This window comes from Crocodylus siamensis, chromosome 1, assembly GCF_052110815.1.
Source record: "Crocodylus siamensis isolate JL-2025a chromosome 1, ASM5211081v1, whole genome shotgun sequence".
NCBI lineage: Eukaryota > Metazoa > Chordata > Crocodylia > Crocodylidae > Crocodylus > Crocodylus siamensis.
The window spans coordinates 245043241-245066739 of record NC_143395.1 but is presented as its reverse complement, the minus strand read 5'-3'; the positions used below and the strand labels follow the sequence as shown (position 1 = coordinate 245066739).

General features: G+C 47.9%; 1 long non-coding RNA gene across 1 annotated transcript; it reads left to right on the top strand.

Moving 5' to 3' along the window:
• Positions 1-10141: 10141 nt before the first annotated feature.
• LOC149874332 (uncharacterized) lies at positions 10142-22952 on the top strand. Its single transcript, XR_016439922.1, has 3 exons — positions 10142-10251; positions 21804-21959; positions 22703-22952. It is a non-coding gene; the product is annotated as an uncharacterized LOC149874332 (long non-coding RNA).
• The last annotated feature ends 547 nt before the right edge of the window (positions 22953-23499 follow it).

Sequence of the window (23499 nt, the reverse complement as noted above, 5' to 3'; positions counted from 1 at the left end):
CTGGCTGCAACATAAACACAGAGGCTCCGTACTCCAAACCATAAACTCCAAGCCCCACCAGGGCTCTCAATCCTACCTCCCTTCAGGGTGTTCTTGTTCCCCGCATCATCGCAGCCAGTTAGTGTGGTAAGGCTGCAACCACTTAACTCGGGCCACTCAGCTCAGCCGCAGAGCTCCTGCTCCTGCAGCAGCCAGAAGGGAACTGTGAGGCAGGCGCCGGCCTAAGCTGTTTATAAAGGCCTGGCCCTGCCCCCTTCTGGCCACGTGACCCGCCTGGTTGCCCTGGTAACCGGCACCTGAGCTGCCTGGGTGATTGGCAGCTCTGCCAATCACACTCACAGTCATGGGGCACTTACGTGACTCCGTGACACACGTCAGTAGCAATTTTTGTATTTACACCCAGCTACAAGAGCTTTCTTTCTAATGAGGAATTTCCTACCCTCATAATGAATTAATATTTCAATGTAAATACAAATTTATATTTTTATTAAAAATTATTGTTGTGATATAGAAGGTGACCTAAAAGCCAAATCCCAAAATCAAGTAAAAGGATGATTTTTGGCTACAAGCCCAATCTGACCAAGAGCTGAAGTGAAGAAAATAATTCAAAATAAAAAGCAACGGTAAAAATGGGGAAAGAACTTATGTATCTCAGAAGTTACAGGAAATAGAAAATTGATAAGGGAAGCAATAAATATCAGGGGAAATCTATAACTATCAGGGCTAAAAGCAAGGTTTTCTGTTATTATTGCATATCATAATGTAATAGAAATAAACAAATCTTAACAGTGGCATAGAGCTATTGCTAGATGAAGATTGTCAAATTGTTAATAAATATGTAGAAAAGAAAGTGCTATTCACTCACTAGTTCTCCTCTGTAAGAAGCCAAATAATATGCACATCTCACAAGGCCAAAGTCATTTTCATCCCATTAGTAACAAAGGAGCAGGGGGGAAAACAACTCCTAAAAAGAAATATTTTTAAATCGGCAAGTCCATATTATTTACACCCAAAATTCCTAAAGGAGTTAACTGAGTACTGCCCCATGGATGTTAACTCCTAGAATCCTGGGAAAATTGTAGAAGGCCTGAGGTGTGCTAATGTGCAAATATTGAAAAAGGGCAGCTGAGCTGACCCAGGTAATTATAGGCAGGTTAGTTTGACATCAATCTTGAGCAAAATAATGAAAAAGCAGATAGGGATTCAATTAATGAAGAATTAAAAGATAGGATTATACTTAATATCGGTCATCATGGTTTTATGGAAAATGTGTCTTGTCAAACAAATCTGATTTCATTCTTTAATGAGAATACCATTTTGATTAATAAAGGTCACTGCATGGATGTAATACATTTAGATTTCTGTAAGGTTTCTGACTTAGTACTGCATGGCATTCAGTTTTAAAAATGAACCCTATGAAATATCAACAAACTACCTGTTATACAGATTAAGGACCGACTAACTGACAGATCTCAAAAAGTAGTTATCAGGAAAAATATTATCAAATGCGGCTGTTTCTAATGGTACTAATTCAAATAGGATTAGTTCTTGGCATGATTCTATATAGCATTTCAATCAATGATCTGGAATCAGGTAGCAAAAAATGTGCTCAAGATGTGTAACTTCACAGAGTGATAAATAACAATGAGGCCCTGCCGGTCATACATAGCAAAACAGGTCACTTAGAACAGGAGTCAGATCCACCCTGCTAGGTTTTTTAAGCAGTCTGCCAAGCTCCACGACCCAGTAGACTGCAAGGAGTATCCCAAAGCACAGTGCACTTTTGGATGTGTGGAGGAGCTGTGGCAGTGGCACAGTCCATTCTGCAACACACATTAATTAGCAGCTGCAGTAGCATGGGTTGGGACAGAGGAGCCAGTGTGTCCTCAACCAGCCTGGCATGTGGTACAAAATGGCTTCAGGACATAGGGAGGAACTACAACTCTAGTGAAATGGTATGTTCTGCACCACATACTGGGCTCATCAGGGATACACTGAACATGCTGGCACCTCTGTCCCAGTCCCTGCTGCTATAGCTGCTGTCCAGGGTGCAGTGCAGAATGGACTGCACAGCCATTACATACATCTTCTTCACATATCCAAAAGCACACTGTCTGCCAGTCTGCCATGTCCCAGAACTTGGCAGGCTATGCACTGGGAAGAAGCTGTAACAAAAAAGACTGGAACAGGGGCTAGCATATCCTTGACCAGACAGGGACTTGGGGAGCAGTCCGGTTGTGCCTGCTTGATTAGAGCAGGTGGGGATCCTCTTCAGGTAGGAACTTTTTTCTGGGATGCAGGGTGCATATGCCTCCAATCAGCGAGTGATCATAGGCTGCCTGCCCCCAACTCTTCTTGAGTTGTGTAGGGCCAGAGACTAGCCCTAGGGTTGGTAAAGAAACAGGGCTGCTCTGGTGAGTTTTTCCCACTGATGAGAAACTGTGAGGAACTGGTGTGAGTCCAGTAGTCCTTGTACATCTGCTTTGTGAAGGAGTCACCCACTGACACATTGCTGTTGAAGATCAACTCCATAATAAATTATACACTCTGGCCCTCCTCATGACTAAGCTGTGTTAACTCATCTGTCTGTTACTAAAAGGATGCCGACCCCTGACTTAGAAAATTGGGTCCATTCATACAAGATGTACATTAGTATATGGTCAACTGCATGGTCATACATACAGAACCAAAGAATGTGGACTCTCCCTACAGAGCTAAGGACTGTATCCTAGAAAACAGTGACTCTTAAAAGGATTTAGGGGTCACAGTAGACAAGAAACTAAACTTCCACAGTGAACATAACAATAAGGACTAATGCAAATCCTTGCTTGATTGCATAGGCTGCATATATAAGCAAATGTTTACCTTTGGATAAAACATTGATATTGGATTAAAAAAATTAGTACAGGTCTGGTCCAAATTTTAAAAGGATGTAGAACAGGAGAGTACACCAAGGAAAAACAAAATTATTTGAGAATTTAAGTAAATTTAAGTAAATCCTTTAAAGTAGGAGATCTAAAGAATTCAATCAGCTTAGCTTACCATAAAGTAGATTGTGAGGTGATTTGATTACACTATGTAGATATCTCTAGGGAGAGGAAATACTGGATATCCAAGGGGCTTCTTATCTTGCAGAGAGAAGTGAAACAAAAACAAATCCTAGGAGGGGGAACCTACAGAAATTCCAATTTTTAAAAAAGTTATATTTCTTTATGTTTTTGGATCAAGACTGGATAACTATATGGAGGATACACATTAGGCAAATACATCACATTGGCCCAATAAAGGTGTAAGTGCAAAAAATGTAAGATTTTGTAATATACAGGTGACAAGTCTGGATAATCTGATGCTCCTTTCCAAACATAAAAATTCATACAATCATAAGTTATCTATTCCTCTTCCGCTTCAACACTAAGCCACTGTAATGTCTTTTTCATAGTACCGTTGGGTCACTGGCACCACCTAAAAGCTCAAATAAGTGAAAATTGTAATTTATGCTTAGTTCAATTTTTTAAATTTTTTTTCATGAAAAAAGAATAAATATCTTGAAAAAAAAATCAAGATTTCCCAGACCTGAAGGTTACTTTTTGTGCCTAAAAGCTTGTCTAGCAACGCTCCCAACTATATAGTTGGTCCAATAAAAGACTTCACCAAAAAAAAATATCCTTGCTTCTTGGAAAACATAAACAATGTATTTTTTCTCAAAATACATTTTTTGTAATTGCACAACTTTTCTGTTTTGAAATACTTAGAAAAAATCTATGCTTTCTCTCAGTTTGTAATGGTTGCTTTAAATTTTTCTATTAAACATGAAAAAGTGAGATCTTTGGATAAAATGGTAAAGTTCTTTTTATTACAGAATTCCTTTAAAAAGGAGTTTTAAAAAATCAACCCATATTAATTCAACCATTGAATAGCATGCTGCATGAAGCATGCAGCTGTATGGGGTACAAACTGGTGGTAGAGGTTGTCATTTGGAGATGCCCTATAACAGGGCAACTACTTTGGTGCCTGTTATAATTGTGGAAGTGGCACCTGGCTCAAGCCAGAGGAGAGAAAATTCATAGTTAGCTGATCAGTCAATTAAAGGAGCAAGACAGTATATGCCATGAGGAGCACAGGGGTCTGGCACCAGTAGAGAAACACATGGGAACAGAGCTGGCAATCATTGGCTCTTAGAGAGAAGCCAGAAGTTAAAAACTGACTGGTGTCCAGAAGACAAATTCACCCAGAGAGGGGATCTCACAAGAACGGCAGCTTGTATACATCACACAGAGGTGCAGGACTATATCCCATGAGCCCCTACTTGGGGAGATGGAGGTAATCAAGAAACAGGAGAATACATACTATGAGTGAAGAGATGGCACAGACACTTCCAACTCGGGGTGAGAATGGTGACTTGGTGAGTGTTACTTATGCTGGTTGCACATTCTGAAAGCAAGAGAAAAAAGAAAAAGGAAAAGGGTTTGTTGGATGGAGAGACTTGTGGGCAGACATTCCCTTGCCTAGAGTGACACTCCAGAGAAAAGATAAGATTTAGGGAACATAATCTAAATGAGACAGCAGTCATACAGGCTGGAAAGGCTGCCAGACAAACTGGATACCCTGAAAAGTTAAGGGCCAGTGGCAAGGATTCAGTGATTAAATGCAAGGATAGCTGGATGAATTGCCAGCAGCAAAGTTAGGCTATGGAGAGAAAAGCACAAGAAAATAAAGAAGCATGTATGAGACCCTAAAGACTGAATTGGGAGGTAAGTGAATATAAAGGAGGGAATCAGACTATTTTCCATTCCTGAAATTATAGGTATCATGAGAGAGATCCTAGGGAGGTCATATGCCCAGAACATCCGTGGTGTGCTAAGGACAGAGTGTAGGGATGGAGGAGCCCTGTGAAGAGGCCCACGGTTATTACCTTGTGAGGGAGTGGGGTCTAGGAGTGGCCGTGAACTCCCTAGCGCCCCCTACCATCACGTTAGGGTGAACTTAGCACCCTCAGAATATCACCCGCCACGACTTTGATGACCAATAAGTTGTATGGGAGGCTGCCTGTGTTCCCCTAGTTGACAGACCGATGTTCCTGCCCCTACTCCAAAATGGGGTATCTCTATGTGCCCCGCCTTAAGGGCTATGCGTGCCTCCAAACCTCCCCTTCAGCACGCCCCAAGCCTCACAGATGTTCTGTGGGACGTTTGTACGGTCCCTCGCCCCTCGGGTGCCCTCTCTCTCTCTCTCTCTCTCGGGCACCCTGAGCTCCTCGCCCACCTGGCGCCCCCTTGGGCCGGGCTCCTCTCTTCTGGCCTGCTCCCTGCACCCTGGGCGTGTCTCGCTGATGTCCGGCGAATCGCTGGCGCCCCCTGGGTCCAGCTCGCTACTGCCGCCCTAATACCGGCACCCTTGGGCTGGCTCACTACCGCCGCCCTAATACCGGCGCCCTTGGGCTGGTTCGCTACCGCTGCCCTAATACCGGTGCCCTTGGGCCGGGTTCTCGCCGGCTCGCACTCTCTCTCTTTTCCTGCCCCGCTCTGGCGCCAACACCGCGTGCCTCGTGCTCTTTCCCTGCTCCGCTCTGGGGCCTTGCCCTCTCTAGGGCCGACACCGCGCGCCTCGCACTCATTCTCTGCCCCGCTCTGGGGCCTTGCCCTCTCTAGGACCAACACCGCGTGCCTCGCACTCGTTCTCTGCCCCGCTCTGGGGCCTTGCCCTCTCTAGGGCCGACACCGAGCGCCTCGCGCTCTTTCTCTGCCCCCCTCTGGGGCCTTGCCCTCTCTAGGGCCGACACCGCGCGCTGCATGCTAGGGGCACAGGCGATCGCCGCCATGCCTATCCCCTTGACCCTTCTCAGGGTCCGGTTGCCCCACTGGGCAAAACACTGCCCTTATGGGCTGGGGTCTGCAACCCCGCACACTGCGCCTCCCTGGTGCAACACGGTGCCTCTCCGGCACTAACAATAGTGCCCCGCTGGCACTGTGCCCCTACTGGGCAAAACGCCGCCCTTAGGGGCTGGGGTCTGCAACACCGCACACCATGCCTCCCTGGCACAATACGGTGCCTCTCCGGCACAGACAAGAGTGCTCCGCTGGCACTGTGCCCCTACTGGACACCAGGAACCCCCAAGCTATTGGGGAGCCCCCGTGAGGCCTCCTCACTCCCCTACAGCCTCACCCAGCCCTCCGGTGCAAACTGTAACATAAGCTCAAGCCATCTGGCTGTAACATAAACACAGAGGCTCCGTACTCCAAACCATAAACTCCAAGCCCCACCAGGGCTCTCAATCCTACCTCCCTTCAGGGTGTTCTTGTTCCCCGCATCATCGCAGCCAGTTAGTGTGGTAAGGCTGCAACCACTTAACTCAGGCCACTCAGCTCAGCCGCAGAGCTCCTGCTCCTGCAGCAGCCAGGAGGGAACTGCGAGGCAGGCTCCAGCCTAAGCTGTTTATAAAGGCCTGGCCCTGCCCCATTCTGGCCACGTGACCCGCCTGGTCGCCCTGGTAACCGGCACCTGAGCTGCCTGGATGATTGGCAGCTCTGCCAATCATACTCACAATCACAAGGCACTTACATCACTCCGTGACATACCTGAATATTAATTAGGCTGAAAACTGCACCTCCCTGTGAGGGAGTGAGGCCTAGGAGCGGCCGTGAACTCCCTAGCGCCCCCTACCGTCACTCAAGGTGGACTCAGCACCCTCTGGTTCTCGCCTGCCATGACTTTGATGTCAGTTAGTTCAGAAGGGAGGCTGCCTCTATCCCCTAGTGAACAGTGCTTGTTACTACCCCTACTCCATAAGGGGTGCCTCAGCGCACCCCTGCCTTAAGGGCAATGCATGCCTCCAACCTCCCCTTTAGCATGCCTCAAGCCTCGCAGTTGTTCCTTGGACGTTGTTTGGGTCCCTTGCCCTTTGGCGCCCTCTCTGGCACCCCTCGGGCTCGTCTTGCCCTAGTGCCCCTTTCTGGCACCCCGGGCCTGTCGCCCACCTGGCGCCCCTGGACCTTGTTACTGCCCGGCACCTCTCTCTAATCCACCTGGGCCTACCACACCACTGGCACCCCTCTACCGGCACCTCTGGGTCAGTCACGTGCCTGTCGCCCTTTTACCGGTGCCCCTTGGCCGGTTAAGCAACCTGCACCCCTGATACCGGCACCCCTGGGCCACTGCTGCGACCTACACCCTACTACCGGCGCTTCTGGGCTTGCCATGCCCAGGCCTCACCCCACAGGGCCCGTCTCTCTGGTTTACCCCGCTCCTCGCCCTCCGTGGAGCCTTTGCCGCACTTCCCGTGCTTGTTGCCCCAGCTGGGGCCTGTGCCGTGCCTCTCTCGCCCACTGCACCCCCCTCGGGGGCCTGTGCCGCGCCTCTCGTGCCCGCTGCCCCCCCTCGGGGGCCTGTGCCGCGCCTCTCGGCACAAACTGCTGTGCCACACTGGCACCACATACTGTGCCCCACTGGGCACCGGGAACCCCCAAGCTGCTGGGGAGCCCCCGTGAGGCCTCCTCACACCCCTACAGCCTCACCTGGTCCTCCAGTGTAACTATAACTGAAACCCGAGCCAACTGGCTACAACACAAACAACACAGAGCCTCCCCGCTCATAATGTAAACTCCAAGCCCCTCTAGGGCTCCCAACCCTACCTCTCTTCAGGGTGTTCTCATCCCTAGCATCATCGCAGCCGGTCAGCAAGGTAAGGCTGCAACCAGCAACTCAGGCCACTCAGCTCTACCACAGAGCTCCTGCTCCTGCGGCTGCCAGAAGGGAACTGCTCCTGGGCCCAGGCCTGAGCTGTTATAAAGGGCCCAGCCCTGCCCCCTTCTGGTCACCTGACTGGCTGGTTGCCATAGTGACCCACAGCTGCACTGCCCTGTTGATTGACAGCTCTGTTACTTACTTATCTAAGGCACAGGACACCTCAGTGCTCCTGTGACACTGTTTTCCCAACATCTGTTTTCTTTCTTTGTGTCTTTTACCAGCAAAGCAGGGCAGGTAAGCAAGGAAGGTGAATAGATGAAGACAGACTACTGTGGATACGAGTGCAGCTTCTACACACCCCCTTACTTAGACTAAAGAGGTTGGGAATTGGGAGATGGTGTCTCAGTTAAGAAGCCAATTAGTTAGAGCCAGAGGGAGGGTCTATAGAGATTCACTACTGCTCCACAAATACAACTTGCATTTTAGTTCTTCTCAGTCATGTATGTCTGTTATTGAATTCAGTGATCACTACATAGTGTCAGAAGTGGTGAAGGAGAAAACTTGAAATAATTAGAGTTCCAAATTGAAGAAGCTTGAAACTGATATTAAGTGGAGCAATGCATCCCTGTGGAAGAATAAGGACTACTGTAAGTGATCTTGCTGCACAGTTATATTTGCTCACGGAAGTTTTGCAACCTCTACCTACCCCTCTGATGTTAGGCAATATCTCAGATAACTATTTAGACAAAGGTTTAAGTGGTACCTAGAAGCCACATTCACAGAAGAGAAAAATGACAGTCAAATCCTCAATAGGAAAGAAGCCCCAGTTGTTTATAATGCCTCTACCTTTGAAGAAGACAACCATATGAAGTTAAGTGTAATACTGTCCAAATTAGATGAGTACTGCATGACAAAAAAGAGAGAGAGAGAGACAGTGAGAAAGAGAGACACTTGAAAGCCCATGTTTTATGCATAGATAAATAACAGGAGAAAGTATGGATCAGTATGTAACTGAACTAAAGAGACTGAGTAAGAACTAGGATTTTAGGAACCTGACAGAATCCTTTGTTAAAGATGAGATTATTGGTAGCTTTGCAGACACTGCATTACAAGGAAGTCTTTTGAATGAGACTTCTCCCTAGAAAAAACTATCCAAATGTGCAGCGCAGTAGAAACTGTGATGGACCAGCCTACAGAAGTGAATACACCAAAAAGAGTCATTCATGCTTGTCAACGGTAGCTCTTCTTGAGAGCTATTGCCTACTACCTTGTGGTCTCCTGCCATGCCTTGATGTAAAGCAAAGGGGAAGTTGAATGTTTAAAAAAAAGGGAAACAGTTCCTCAATGGGGAGTGTGTCCTCTTCACAGGGCTGCACTACACCTGAGTCTCTTGGCTGGTAGCTCACCCAGTCACCGACATTTATCAGTCCCTCCCCAGTGGGGGCGAGGGGTCATCAGTGTTCAGTTAATCCTGACTCATGCCCCTTTTATTGGTGCCATTAGCCCAGCACTAATCACAGTGTCCTCAGACTGTTGGTAAAGGGATTGTCCTCCTCAATCAATTACTCCCTTACACAGGCCTCATGGATTCCACCTTCATCATTGTTGACAAGCCTTCCTCAGTTGTGCCCTTTGGACATCATTTTGGCTCCACCAACTGACTTCCCCAGAGGAACTTCTTAGCTTCTCCCTATAACCCAAGGCTTACCTGGTCTCTACATACTTTAATATTTTAATAATTTTATATAAGAAAATCCCTGGTTTAAAACCCGAGTTTCTTTACCCTACTTTATTTTCTTAATGAACTAGACGGTAATCTTATTATCTCATTATTAGGTAAACCTGCAGGTGCTGACCTCACTTTTTACTTATTGATTTATTGACATTAATGTGTTAAAATATACCTTCAACTATTTATGGAAGAATATGTTTTCTCTTACTAAGAGAGACAATTAACAGAAATACTTGGACAAAAACCATAGACAGCTGACACCAAAATATTTCCTGTACTAGGCACATAATTTCAAATTGAGACAATATTTTACCTAACTACAGGTTAAATAATTGCAATATTTTTCCTACAATTAAATTCTATTACAACTTTCTACTTCTGATTGAAGTCAACAAGCAAAACAGAAGAGGCCATTCAATTCCCTGTAATATAAATGAGGCCAAGGCTTCTCAATATTCTTTCAGAACACAGTATTTATAATGTGCTGTCCATCTCCTTATCAGTAATGTAATAAAAAGATTGTTAAAGTATGTAATTCAAGACAGACAAGATATTTATGGTTTAATTTAACATGGGTTTAGCTATTTTACCCACCATTTTCAATTTTCCAGGGAACAGAAAATAGCAGAAAGAGGGAATGTTTTGTATTTCTACTCATCATTTTTTTTCTTCTCTTACACTTCATTAAACTTTTTTTTCAGATAAAAACACAAACTCAACATCATCTTTCTGGTGTGTTGGTTTTCTCTTTCTACTAATTACAATGAGCTTTGGATCTGGCCCTTGTTTTACACTTCTTATTTCCTCTTAATCACGAAAAGCCAGCAGCAGTTGGAGTAAGTCACAGTTTCATTTTTTTGTAGCATTCTAGATTTGTTGTATCATCTCACATGTGCAGGGCAGTAAGTTTGCCATCATGGTCTGCTGTTTTTTTGGCCATTTTGTCTCTATATCCACACCCTAAATTATCCGCTGCTATGCTCATAAGCCTCTGAAACCTGACAGTATATTTTACTGGTTTCATAGATTTCATAGACATTAGGGCTGAAAGGGACCTCGGGAGATCATCGAGTCCAGTCCCCTGCCCAAAGAGCAGGAAGTCCGCTGGGGTCATAGGATCCCAGCAAGATAAGCATCCAATTTACTCTTGAAGGTGTTCAATGTAGGTGCTTGAACCACCTCCGCTGGCAGACTGTTCCAGCCTGAAACGGTCTTGCAGGAGTTTGTGACCGTTCAACCTCGTCATCCCTTGGGGCGCTCTGGTGAACAAACGTTCCCCCAGATCCTGGTGGTCAGCCTTGATAAACCTATAGGTAGGCATCAGATCACCCCTGAGCCTGCGCTTTTCCAGGCTAAAGAGTCCCATGGCTCTCAGCCTGTCATCGTAAGATCTGTTTTCCTGACCTCTGATCATGCGCGTGGCTCTCCTCTGGACTCTCTAAGCTTCTCCACATCCTTTTTGAATTGTGGGGCCCAAAACTGGACGCAGTACTCCAGCTGCAGCCTCACCAAGACCGAGTACAAGGGGAGAATGACGTCCCGGGATTTGCTCAAGAAGCATCTATGGATGCAAGCCAGCGTTTTGGTCGCTTTACTAGCCGCAGCATCGCACTGCAGGCTCATGCTCATCTTGTGGTCAATGATGACCCCCAAGTCTCTTTCTTCTGTAGTGCTATCCAACGTAGCACTGCCGAGCCTATAAGGAAGCTGCAGGTTTTTCTTCCCAAGGTGGAGAACCTTGCATTTTTTGGTGTTAAACACCATCAGGTTCTCATCTGCCCATTTGTTGAGCTTGTCCAGGTCAGCCTGGATCACCCACCTATCTTCTGGCGTGGATGCTTTGCCCCAAAGTTTGGTGTCATCGGCGAACTTGGCCAGTCCACTCCTGACTCCAATGTCCACATCATTAATGAAGATGTTGAACAGTATGGGTCCAAGGACAGAGCCCTGAGGGACCCCACTGGTCACAGGGCACCACGATGAGTGACTGCCATCAATTACAACCCTCTGGGTCCGACCACGGAGCCAGTTTCCCAGCCAGCGGATCGTGGTGGAGCCAAGGCCACAACTGGCCAGTTTGGCTGAGAGGTGATCGTGGGATACCAGATCAAAGGCTTTTCTGAAGTCAAGATATATGACATCAATCTCTTCTTCCTCGTCCAGGTGATAGGTCACCTGGTCATAGAAGGAAATGAGATTGGTCAAACAAGACCTACCCGCAACAAACCCCTGCTGGCTATCCCTTAGAATGTTAGCCTGGGCCAGTCCCTCAAGGATGGCCTCCTTAATAAACTTTTCTAAGATCTTCCCCAGGATAGAAGTCAGGCTAATGGGCCTGTAGTTAGCCGGATCCACTCTCCTCCCTTTCTTGAAGATCAGCACCACATTGGCCTTCTTCCAGTCTTTGGGCAGTACACCAGAGTGCCAGGAGTTTTCAAAGATCCGTGCCAGGGGCTGGGCTATGACGCTCGCCAGCTCCTTGAGTACCCTGGGGTGCAGATTGTCAGGGCCAGCTGACTTGAAGGTATCCAGCTTCTCAAGGTGTTCCTTCACGAGGGCAGCATTTATGGAGGGTAGGGGATCCCCATCATCCGGATCTCCCTGTCCCATAGCAGGCATGGGCATCCCATGGGACTGATGAAAGACTGACACAAAGTACCGACTTAATAGGTTGGCTTTTTCCTGGGCATCAGTTGTCAGCTGCCCCATCTGGTTTAGCAGGTGTCCAACATTGCCCTTGCTTTTCCTCCGGCTCCCCACATATCTGAAAAAGGACTTTTTGTTGTCCTTGATGCTTGAAGCTAGTTGGAGTTCAGTTGCAGCCTTGGCTTTCCTGGTTTGCTCCCCACAGGACCGAACAAGTGCAGAATAATCCTCCTTGGAGGTGAATCCCATCCTCCATCCTTTGTAGGCTTTCCTTTTTAGCCGCAGGAGGTCCGCTAGGTACTTGGAGGGCCAGGAGGGCTGCTGTGCCTTCTTGCTGCCTTTCATGTTGGAATAGATTTGGCTTGTGCATTGAGGATCACTTCCTTGAGAAGCAACCACTCTTCTTGAACTCCCATCTCCCTGGGGTCATGGTCCCTGAAGGCCTGACCGACAAGCCTCTTGAGCTTGTCAAAGTCGGCTTTTCTGAAGTCAAGGACTTCTGTGTTGCTGACTGACTTGCCAGCTTTACGGCAGATGGTGAAGGTGATCAGCTCGTGGTCGCTGTCACCCAGCTTCCCATCGATCACTAGGTCGCCGATTAGGTCGTCCCCCGTAGCCAGTACCAGGTCGAGCAACGCTTTGCCTCTCATCGGCCCATAGACTTCTTGAGTCAGGTAGAGGTCATCCGCGCATGAGAGAAAGCTTTGCGACTGCTCGGATTTTGCTGAGTGATCTTCCCATGGGATGTCCGGGTAATTGAAGTCATCCATGACAATCAAGGTCCTGGAGCAAGTGACCTCAGTCAGTTCCTGGGCGAACTCCTGGTCAAGCTCAGGACTTTGAGTGGGAGGTCTGTAGTAGACTCCCACCATTGTGTCCCCTGTGCTGTATTCCTCATGAATTTTTACCCAGAGGGTCTCTAGCTGTCCATGCTGGTCACCAACATCAGCTTGCAGGGACATGTAGCTTTCCTTCACATAGAGAGCTACACCCCCGCCCCTTTTGGCAACACGATCCCTCCTGTACAGGGTATAACCCTCTATACCCATGGTCCAGTCATGGGTGGAGTCCCACCAGGTCTCCATTATCCCAATGATGTCATAATTCTTTGCACTGAGCAGGAGGACGAGCTCCTCCTGCTTGTTACCCAGGCTCCTGGCATTAGTGTACAGGCAGGCAAGTGTGCCCTTGGGGGCTCTTGCCTTGCCCACAGATTGTGCCAGGGCTGGGGCAGGGGTGGGCTCCCTTAAGTGCCTTGGTCTTCTGGCTTTGCAAGGGTTGCTCACTGGGCCAGCAGTGGCAGTAGTCCCCCCATCCCCCAGCGGGCTTAGTTTAAAGCCTGGTGGAGCAGGTCAGCCAGCCTGGCTGAGAAGAGCCTCCTCCCCAGTGGGGAGAGTTGGAGGCCATCTCTTCCCACCAGCTCGCTGCCTCTCTCGCCAAAGAGCGGGCTGTGGTCATGGAAGCCAAAGCCTTCCGGATGACACCAGCTCCGCAGTCTTTGGTTCACTGCATGGATCCTCCTCTCCCTCCTCAGCCCATAGCCCAAGACTGGGAGGATCAACGAAAACACCACCTGAGCTCCCAGACCCCTAAGCCCCGCTCCCAAATCCCTGTAGCGCCTCATGACCTGGCTGGGGGTGCTCCGAGCTGTGTCATTGGTGCCCACATGAATAAGAAGCATGGGGTAGTGGTCTGTGGGCCGGAGGAACTGTTGGATCCTCTCCACAATGTCTCAGATGCAGGCCCCCGGGAAGCAGCAAACTTCCCGGGCTAAGGGGTCGAGGCGGCATATTGCCCCCTCAGTGCCCTGCAGGATGGAGTCTCCCACAACAAACACCTTTTGCTTTGACTTGGGGAGAGAGGGGACAGTAGCTGTGGTTGAGCCTGGGTTGCCTGCGGGAGCTGGCAACTGAGCAGGCTCTGCTGGGGCTGCAAGAGGTGCGAACCTGTTGCTAAGCTCCGGCGAGGGTGGGGCCTTGGTGCAGCGGGCCTTAGGGCCCTTGACCACCTCGGTCCATGCCCCTGACTGGGCAGAGCGGGAGGTCCCAGAGTCCTCCTTAGTCACGGAGGGAGACGGAGCTCTCCCCTGCGGCTCCCGGGGGAGACGGGCCTGGCAGTAGGAGTCTATCTCCTGCTCGCAGTCCCTAATGGCATTCAGTCTCTGGACTGAGGCCTGGAGCTCCTCCAGCTGGCGCGCCAGAGACCCCATTTGGGAGCAGACCCCGCAAGGGGAGGTGGCCATGCTCCTGGGCCCCAGAGCCTGAAAAAGGGACAGGCAGCCCCCGCAGCCAAGAGACAGGGGCTTCATCTGCGTGGAGCCCGGGACCATGGGCTCCATCTGGGTGGGCATCTCTGAGATGCCGAATGGGGGGGCCGCAGAGCCCGAGGGGACCCTCGGGGTGCGGCGCGTGCCCATCCATGTCATGCCTCTGGTAGGCTGGCTATGGCTGGGGCTGACTACTCTGGGGGGGTTGCAGGCAGGGTCTCATGCCCTCCCACGCCCTCTCCTACGCGAACTCCACGCTAACTCGAGTGCCTGTTTACGCAGCCTGTTCGCACGGCTCTGGTCGCATGGCTCCCTGCAGGGCTGGGCCAAGTAGGGGCCTGGGCGGGGGCTTGACCTGGCCCGGCACCAGGCAGCGGCCTCCTCCCAGGGAGCAAGGAGTTAACCCCTTCCCACCACGAGCCCGCTTACCTCCGGCTGTGCTGGGGTTCGGCAGGGGGCTCTGCGGCTGCTGAGGGGGTGTCTGGGGGGTTTGGGGGGAGTGGGGGTGCAGCGGGCTTCACCCACGTGTCTCTCACTGCTCTGGAGCCTAACTGAGCTTTTTTTTTTTTTTCCCTGTTTGGCAGGCCCTTTTAAACTGCACGCATGCACAGTGGGCCTGCCGTCAGGGAACGCTGGTTTCTCAGGCCAGGGGGGCCCTGCCGTACAGGAGGGGGACTGGTGAGTACCCCACTCATTCTCTTCTCACTCCCTGGGGGGTGGGCCAAGTAGGGGCCTGGGCAGGGCCTTGACCTGGCCCGGCACCAGGCAGTGGCCTCCTCCCTGGGAGCGAGGAGTTAACCCCTTCCCACCATGAGCCCGCTTACCTCCGGCTGTGCTGGGGGTCAGCAGGGGGCTCTGTGGCTGCTGAGGGGGTGTCTGGGGGGCTTCGGGGGAGCGGGGGCGCAGCGGGCTTCACCAACGCGTCTCTCACCGCTCTGGAGCCTAACTGAAACCTGACAGTATATTTTACTGGTGGTAGTGACATTTTGCTTTCAAAACTTTGATTCCAATTCATTTAATTATTCACCATCTAAATTTTCTGGTGGATATAAAAAGAAAGTGATTAAATAATTTATCTCCTCTTTCAAGGCCTCTTGCCAGTATCCAGTTTTGGGCCCAGAACTGAAAAGCTTTGGCTAGGTCAGGTTGAATTTTTCCAGCTGTAGGCACTTGCAAAGTTATTTTTTTCTACAGTTTCTAGAAGTGATTTTACAACAGAGACACACATTACTTTGATGTCTCGTACCACAATAGCAAAAGTTGTATCACCTGTGTGCTATGCATTTATGATTGTTTTAGAATAAGCGTTATGAAAGGGTGAAATATTTATCCTTGTTTTGCCCAATGTAGTGAATAGTCTCTGATCTTATCACTTTTTGATTATGTGGCATCTGCTGTTTTTCACATTTGTCTCTTGGAGTGCAATGGAAAGGACAAACTCCACATTGAAAGTGGGCAAAGAGTTTGTGGTCTGTGCTGTGCATGAGTGATAAAGCCAATTTACCTGACAGCAATGCTGCGCCTGAAGGTGGGATCATAGATGTGGTGGAAATGGAGTATCTTGGGTAGTTAGGCTGCCAGGAGAGAGAGCTCTGACTCTCAAGTAGAGAGAATATAAGAGAGTGGCTTAGTATCTTAAACTAGTAGCATTAAGTACAGCTGAGTTAGGAGAGAAGTCTAAGACCAGATATTATTTTGTCTTACTGTTCAGTTTGACTGTTTGTTAATAAAGTTATGGGTCATGGGCTGAGGAGGGAGAGACAGATTGAGGTAGTCAGCCAGAGACTGCGGCACTGGTGCCGTCATGAAGGCTTTGGCTTCCACAATCACAGTCCACTCTTTGGTGAGATGGGCAGTGGTCTGCTGGGAAGAGATGGCCTTCACATCACTTCACTGGGGAGGAAGGTCTTTTCAGCCCGAATGGCTGACCTGTTTGACCAGGCTTTAAACTAGGCCCACCAGGGGATGGGTGGCTAGGTAACTACTGCAAAACCAGCTGGTTAGGTCACTCAAGGGAATCCACTCCTACCCCAGCCCTGGAATGATGTCCTCCTAGGAGTGCAAAGAAGCCTAAGGCTTCCGATGGGGACATTTATGTGGCTGTACATCAATGCCAGCAGCTTGAGGAACGAACAGGAGGAACTGGTCCTCCTGCTAAACAGGAATGACTATGATCTCATAGGGATAACAGAGACCTAGTGGGACTCCACCTATCACTGGGCCACAGGTATAGATGGCTATACCCTGTACAGAGAGACTGTGCAAAAAAAAAGGTTGGAGGCATAGCTCTCTATGTCAATGAAAGCTACATGTCCCTGCAAGCTGACACTGGCACCCAGGGAGGACAACTGGAAATCCTCTGGGTTAAAATACATGGGGAATGTGGCACAGGGGACACAATGGTACGGGTCTACTTCAGACCCCCTAATCAGGAACAAGAGCTTAGCTAGGAATTCACCAGGGAACTGGCTGAGGCTGCATGCTCTTGGTGCATGGTTGTCATGGGAGACTTCAACTGCCCAGACATCTCATGGGAAGAGCACTCAGCCAAATCTGAACAGTCACAAAGCTTCCTCACATGCGTGGAAGAGCTCTATCTGACTCAAGAAGTCTATGCACAGACAAGAGGTAAAGTGCTGCTGGACCTGGTACTGGCCAAAGGGGTGATCTAGTCAGTGACCTAATAATCGAAGGAAAGCTGGGAGACAGTGACCATGAGCTGATCACTTTCAATATCCATCACAAAGCTGGCAAGTCAGTGAGCAATTCAGAAGTCCTCGACTTTAGAAAAGCCAACTAATAAACTCAGAAGGCTTGTTGCTGAGGCCCTAAGGGACCATGACTCAACAGGGAGGGGAGTTCAGGATGAGTAGTTGCTCCTTAAGGGAGTGATCCTGAAAGCATGAGGGATGTCCAGCCCATCTTGGAGGAAAGGTAACTGAAGGACGCAGCGACCCCCTTGGCTCAGCAGGGAAGTTGTGGACCTCCTGTGTCTAAAAAGAGAGGCTTATAAAAGATGGAAGACTGGAATCACCACTAAGGAGGAGTATTCTGCACTGGTCTGGACCTGTAGGGAGTGAACCAGGAAAGCCAAGACTGAAAGCGAACTCCAACTAGGTACACATATCAAGGAAAATAAAAAGTCCTTTTTGAAAAGCAAGGGTAGCATTGGACCTCTGCTAAGCCAAATGGGACAACTGACAACCAACACCCAGGAAAAAGCCAACCTGCTTAATGGGTATTTTGCGTTGGTTTTTCACTTGCCCAGTGGGACTGCCCTGCCTAACACGATGTGGAATGGCTAAGGTGAGGGTGAATTTATACCCAACATTGGTGTAGACCTTGTAAAGGAACACTGTGGAGAAGACTTACCTCCATCAGACGAAGAAAGGAAATGGCAGGATGCCACACTGGAAGCAGCGCACAGTGAAAGTGAAACTGCAGCACTCCCCATCCACTGCAGCAAAGAAGGAAAAGAAAAAAAAGCTGAAGTCAGAAAAGCCAGGATCAGCTCCTACATCAGCATGGGCATACTTTATAACAGTGTCTCAGGGCCAATTTGCAGCCCAGAACACTGCAGCTGGGATAAAAGCCCAGCAGGGAAGTAGCAAGGAAGACAGGAAGTGAGGTCACTGACCAGCTTGGGGGGGCCAGATATTAAAAGCATTCCCAGTCCAGGGACATGGTGGCTACCCCAGGAAGGGGTTTTATTGAAGAGGCAGAGCCAGAGATGGCTCTATAATTTATCAGAGGAGACTCTGTGGGTGACAGAGATCCACAGCACAGACTGAATGTCAATAGAATCAGAGAGAGCAGGTACCAACAGACAATCAATTCACAGCAAGTATAAGACACAAGTTGAGAGTGGGACACCAGGGAACATGACAGTCATTGACCAACAAGACACATAAGTAAGGAAAGGTGCAGCCATGATCAAACGAGTCAAATAATGTCTCGATTCTGCCACAGTAAATCTAAAGGTCAAAGACACAAAAGAGTGCGTCATAATAATCCTGGTAGCCCAAGTAACAACATCTTTGGTTGGTGTTAGGCGGGGTATAAGGGAGGTGGAGCCCCGAGCAGAAAGGACAAATGGAACCACTGAAGGAAGGTACCAGGAAGGATGGGATAAACCATCTTCTTCTCCATAAAAATTAATTTTCCAGCAAAGACATGGCAGATGAGACCCCTTCTGGGACACCGACCAAGGTCTAGTACATTAATAAGCTTGTTCTTCCCTTAAAGTGATGGTGAAGCCAGAAAAATCCACATGGACTCAATGCACAGGTGAAAGGCACAGGAAGTAACAAACACCTTGAGAGGCTGGACACCTTCAAGTCAGCTGGTCCAGACAGTTTGCACCCCAGGGTACTTAAGGAGCTGGCGGGCATCATAGCCCAGCCACTGGTAAGGGTCTTTGAGAACAAATGGCACTCAGGTGAAGTACCTGAAGATTGGAAGAAGGCCAATGTGGTGCCTACCTTCAAGAAAGGGAGGAAAGTAAATCCAGGGAGCTACAGGCCAATCAGCTTGACCTCAATCCCTGGAAATATTTTGGAAAAAATTATCAAAGAGACCATTCTTGACAAACTGGCTGATGGCAACATCCTGAAGGGCAGCCAGCATGGGTTTGTTGCAGGTAGGTCTTGCCTGACCAATCTCATTTCCTTCTATGACCAAGTGACATATCACCTGGACAAGGGAGAAAAGATTGACACCACATATCTGAACTTTAAAAAAGCCTTTGCTCTGGTGTCGCATGATCTCCTCATGAAAAAATTGGCCAACTGCAGCCTTGGCTACATCACAGTCTGATGGCTGGGGAACTGGTTCCGAGGTCAGACCCAGAGAATGGTAATCAACAGAAGTTAATCATCATGGTGCTCCGTGACCAGTGGTGTCCCCCAAGGCTCTGTCCTTGGACCTGTATTCTTTAACATCTTTATTAATGATGTGGATGTTAGTGTCAGAAGTGCACTGGCCAAGTTCGCAGATGACACCAAGTTTTGGGGTAAAGCATCCACACCTGAGGATAGGCTGGTGATCCAGGCTGACCTTGACAGGCTTAAAAACTGGGCAGATAAAAATCTGATGACATTCAATACAGATAAATGCAAGGTGCTCCACCTCAGGAAATAAACCCACATCACATTTATAGGCTCAGCAGTGCTACGCTCGCTAGCACCACAGCTGAAAGGGACATGGGGGTCACGATTGACCACAAGATGAACATGAGCCACCAATGCGATATCGCAGCTGGTAAAGTGAGCAAAACTCTGGCTTGCATCCATAGATGTTTCTCAAGCAAATCTCAGGATGTCATCCTCCTGCTGTACTCAGCCTTGGTGAGGCCACAGCCAGAGTACTACTTCCAATTCTGGGCTCCACAATTTAAAAAGGACATGGAAAAGCTTGAGAGAGTCCAGAGGAGAGCCACACACATGATCAGAGGACAAGAGAACAGGCCTTTATGATGAGAGGCTAAGAGCCATGTGACTCTTCAGCCTGGAAAAGTGCAGGCCCAGGGGTGACCTGATGGCTGCCTATACATATATAAGAGGTGTGCATCAGGATCTGGGGGAATTCCTGTTCACCAGAGTGCCCCAAGGGATGACAAGGTCAAATGGTCACAAACTCCTCCAAGACCATTTTAGGCTGGACATAAGGAAAAACTTCTATACTGTTCAAACACCTACCCGCAGCACAGGTTTGTTGCGGGTAGGTCTTGTTTGACCAATCTCATTTCCTTCTATGACCAGGTGACCTATCACCTGGACAAGGGAGAAGAGATTGATGTCATATATTTTGACTTCAAAAAAGCTTTTGATCTGGTATCCCATGATCACCTCTTAGCCAAACTGGCCAGTTGTGGCCTTGGCTCCACCACGATCCGCTGGCTGGGAAACTGGCTCCGTGGTCGGACCCAGAGGGTTGTGATTGATGGCACTCACTCATCGTGGTGCCCTGTGACCAGTGGGGTCCCTCAAGGCTCTGTCCTGGGACCCATCCTGTTCAACATCTTCATTAATGATGTGGACATTGGAGTCAGGAGTGGACTGGCCAAGTTCGCCGATGACACCAAACTTTGGGGCAAAGCATCCACGCCAGAAGATAGGCGGGTGATCCAGGCTGACCTGGACAAGCTCAGCAAATGGGCAGATGAGAACCTGATGCTGTTTAACACTGAAAAATGCAAGCTTCTCCACCTTGGGAAGAAAAACCTGCAGCATCCTTATAGGCTCGGCAGTGCTACGTTGGATAGCACTACAGAAGAAAGAGACTTGGAGGTCATCATTGACCACAAGATGAACATAAGCCTGCAATGCGATGCTGCAGCTAATAAAGCGACCAAAACGCTGGCTTGCATCCATAGATGCTTCTTGAGCAAATCCCGGGACGTCATTCTCCCCTTGTACTCGGTCTTGGTGAGGCCGCAGCTGGAGTACTGCGTCCAGTTTTGGGCTTCACAATTCAAAAAGGATGTGGAGAAGCTTGAGAGAGTCCAGAGGAGAGCCATATGCATGATCAGAGGTCAGGAAAACAGATCTTACGATGACAGGCTGAGAGCCATGGGACTCTTTAGCCTGGAAAAGCGCAGGCTCAGGGGTGATCTGATGCCCACCTATAAGTTTATCAGGGGTAACCACCAGGATCCGGGGGAACGTTTGTTCACCAGAGCGCCCCAAGGGATGACAAGGTCGAACGGTCACAAACTCCTGCAAGACCATTTCAGGCCGGGCATAAGGAAGAATTTCTTTGCTGTCCGAGCCCCCAAGGTCTGGAACAGTCTGCCAGCGGAGGTGGTTCAAGCACCTACATTGAATATCTTCAAGAGTAAATTGGATGCTTATCTTGCTGGGATCCTATGACCCCAGCTGACTTCCTGCCCGTTGGGCAGGGGACTGGACTCGATGATCTCCCAAGGTCCCTTCCAGCCCTGATGTCTATGAAATCTATGAAAGCTAAGGCTCCCTCCCTCTAGAGGTACTGTCCAAACACCTAGACTCCCTGTAGAGGTGGTGCAAGCAGATACTTTGGACTTTTTAAAGAAATATTTGGATGCATATCTTGCTGGGATCCTTTGACCCTAACTGAATTCCTGCCCCTGGGGCAGGGGGCTAGACTCAATGATCTTCCAAAGTCCCTTCTAGCCCTAATGTCTATGAGTACTGTGAAATCTTGATTGTTTCCCTCTTTCATTTGTGAAGATGTTTCAAATTAGCTCCTTCTATTTGTTATCATCATCATCATTCTGACAATGTTAGAGTAGGATTAGTTTATGCCAATAGCATTTTATGTGTTGAATATGCTGAATCCTACTTTCGTCCACAAACGGTTTCATTTACAGTAATGGGATTATATAGAGTAAGGAATTGCTCATAGTGTGTAAGGATTTTAAGAATGAAGCCCAAAATAGGACTATATTTTAAAAAAATCCTTATCAGTTTTCAGAAACAGTTATCATTCTTTCCATAGCTCTATAACTACATGCTGCAGGTGTCCCCCATTGACAGCTGCTATATGACTGGTGCTATGCAACACAGGATGTCCAGTCTTATTATGTTTCAAGACATAGGAAATGCAGCTCAGGATTTGAGCGCATAAGAAGGAAGGAGACTTTCAAAGTTCAAGGTAAGTGCCATTATTTTTAGAATGCTGGGGGAGGGGGGAAGAGGGAGTATCTAATGGTACTTTACTTAATTTAAAAACAAAAATCTTGCATGTCACTTTAATCTTTCTTTCAAAATGGTAAAATAATATATGGTAATATAAAACAAAATAACAAATATATAATTAAAAAATGTGCCTTTAGAACTGTGTGGTTTTTGATTGTCCCATCTCAACCAGTGGAAAGGAAAAATTATAAGCGGGGTCAGAGATGTGTAGCAAAAATGATTGTAGGTATGGAAAACACTTAGGAAAACAAATGAAAAGAGTAGGATCATGTTTTAAAAAGGAGACTTGTGACAGCTGAAAATTATGTCTCTGAGATAAAGGTGCTTGCTTAAGGCTCTATGAAGCTTAGACCAAGTGTTTTTCTGTCATTTGTTTAGATATTAAGCTATATGTTATTGCTAAAAGCCTAATTAAAGTTTAAGATGTAGTAAGGCCTTGTATAAAGTAAGGCATAGTAAATTTAGGAAAGCCTTGCAGTAGTAAGGCCCTGTGGCATAGTTAAAATTAACCTAGTCAAAAGAATGCAAGGCTTGTACTCCTATTGGTCAGTCTAAGGACATTTGAAGTAAAAAGAATCTGAATGGCTATAAGTTATCAGCACGGCTGATAAGTTATAAATTGGCTGGCACATATGGAAATCATTCAGAAGGAAGATACATCTCTGTGAAAGAGACTAATTAGCTGTTGACCTTGATCAGTAGGCCCGTGGATCTCAAGGAGCCCAAAGACTGAGTACCAGGGTCCTTCCCAGTACCTCTCGGACAGTGCTGATCAAGGATGCCTGACTTCACTGAGCTTTGTGGAAAGAGAAATTTGCTGTACATCAGGCATCAGAGGGGACTTCTGATAAGTTGCCGACACGAATTATTATCATCTGTCATTATCTGTCTTAGTATACTACGTGTAGTTGTGTTTTTGTTAAGCCAATAAACCTTTCTTACCTTTCTACCCCCAACCATACTCTCAATCCCGAACTCTCCACAGGCAGCTGGAACAGAGACTAAGAAAAATAAGTAAATTAAGACATACAAAATGATGATTGTGCAGAGAACTTCTGTTCACATTCTTTCTCAATTAGAAAACAGGGGTCACTCATTAAAATGGTAAACAAAATAAAAATTGAATAGAAAAACTTGTTATTATTATTTTTTGAACAATTACCTCATGGAACTCATTGCCACAAGCTATCACTGAGGCCAAGAATTTAGAAGGATTCAGAAAGGAATTAGGCATTGTTATGGAATACAAAAGTGTCCAGAATTATAACAATAGTTTTTACAGTAATTTTAGACCTCATAGTTCAAAGTCTAAACAGTCTGCTAATAATTGAGAACCAGAAAGGAACATTTAGGGAGGCCAAGTGCTTATTTCCTCAAGTTCATGCTCTTTTTCTATGCACCTGCTGCCAGCCACTACTGTTGCACGTGAATCATTGACTGGATCTAATATAGCAATTTTTATGTACCGAATTATAACTGGTCCTTAACTGTGGCTA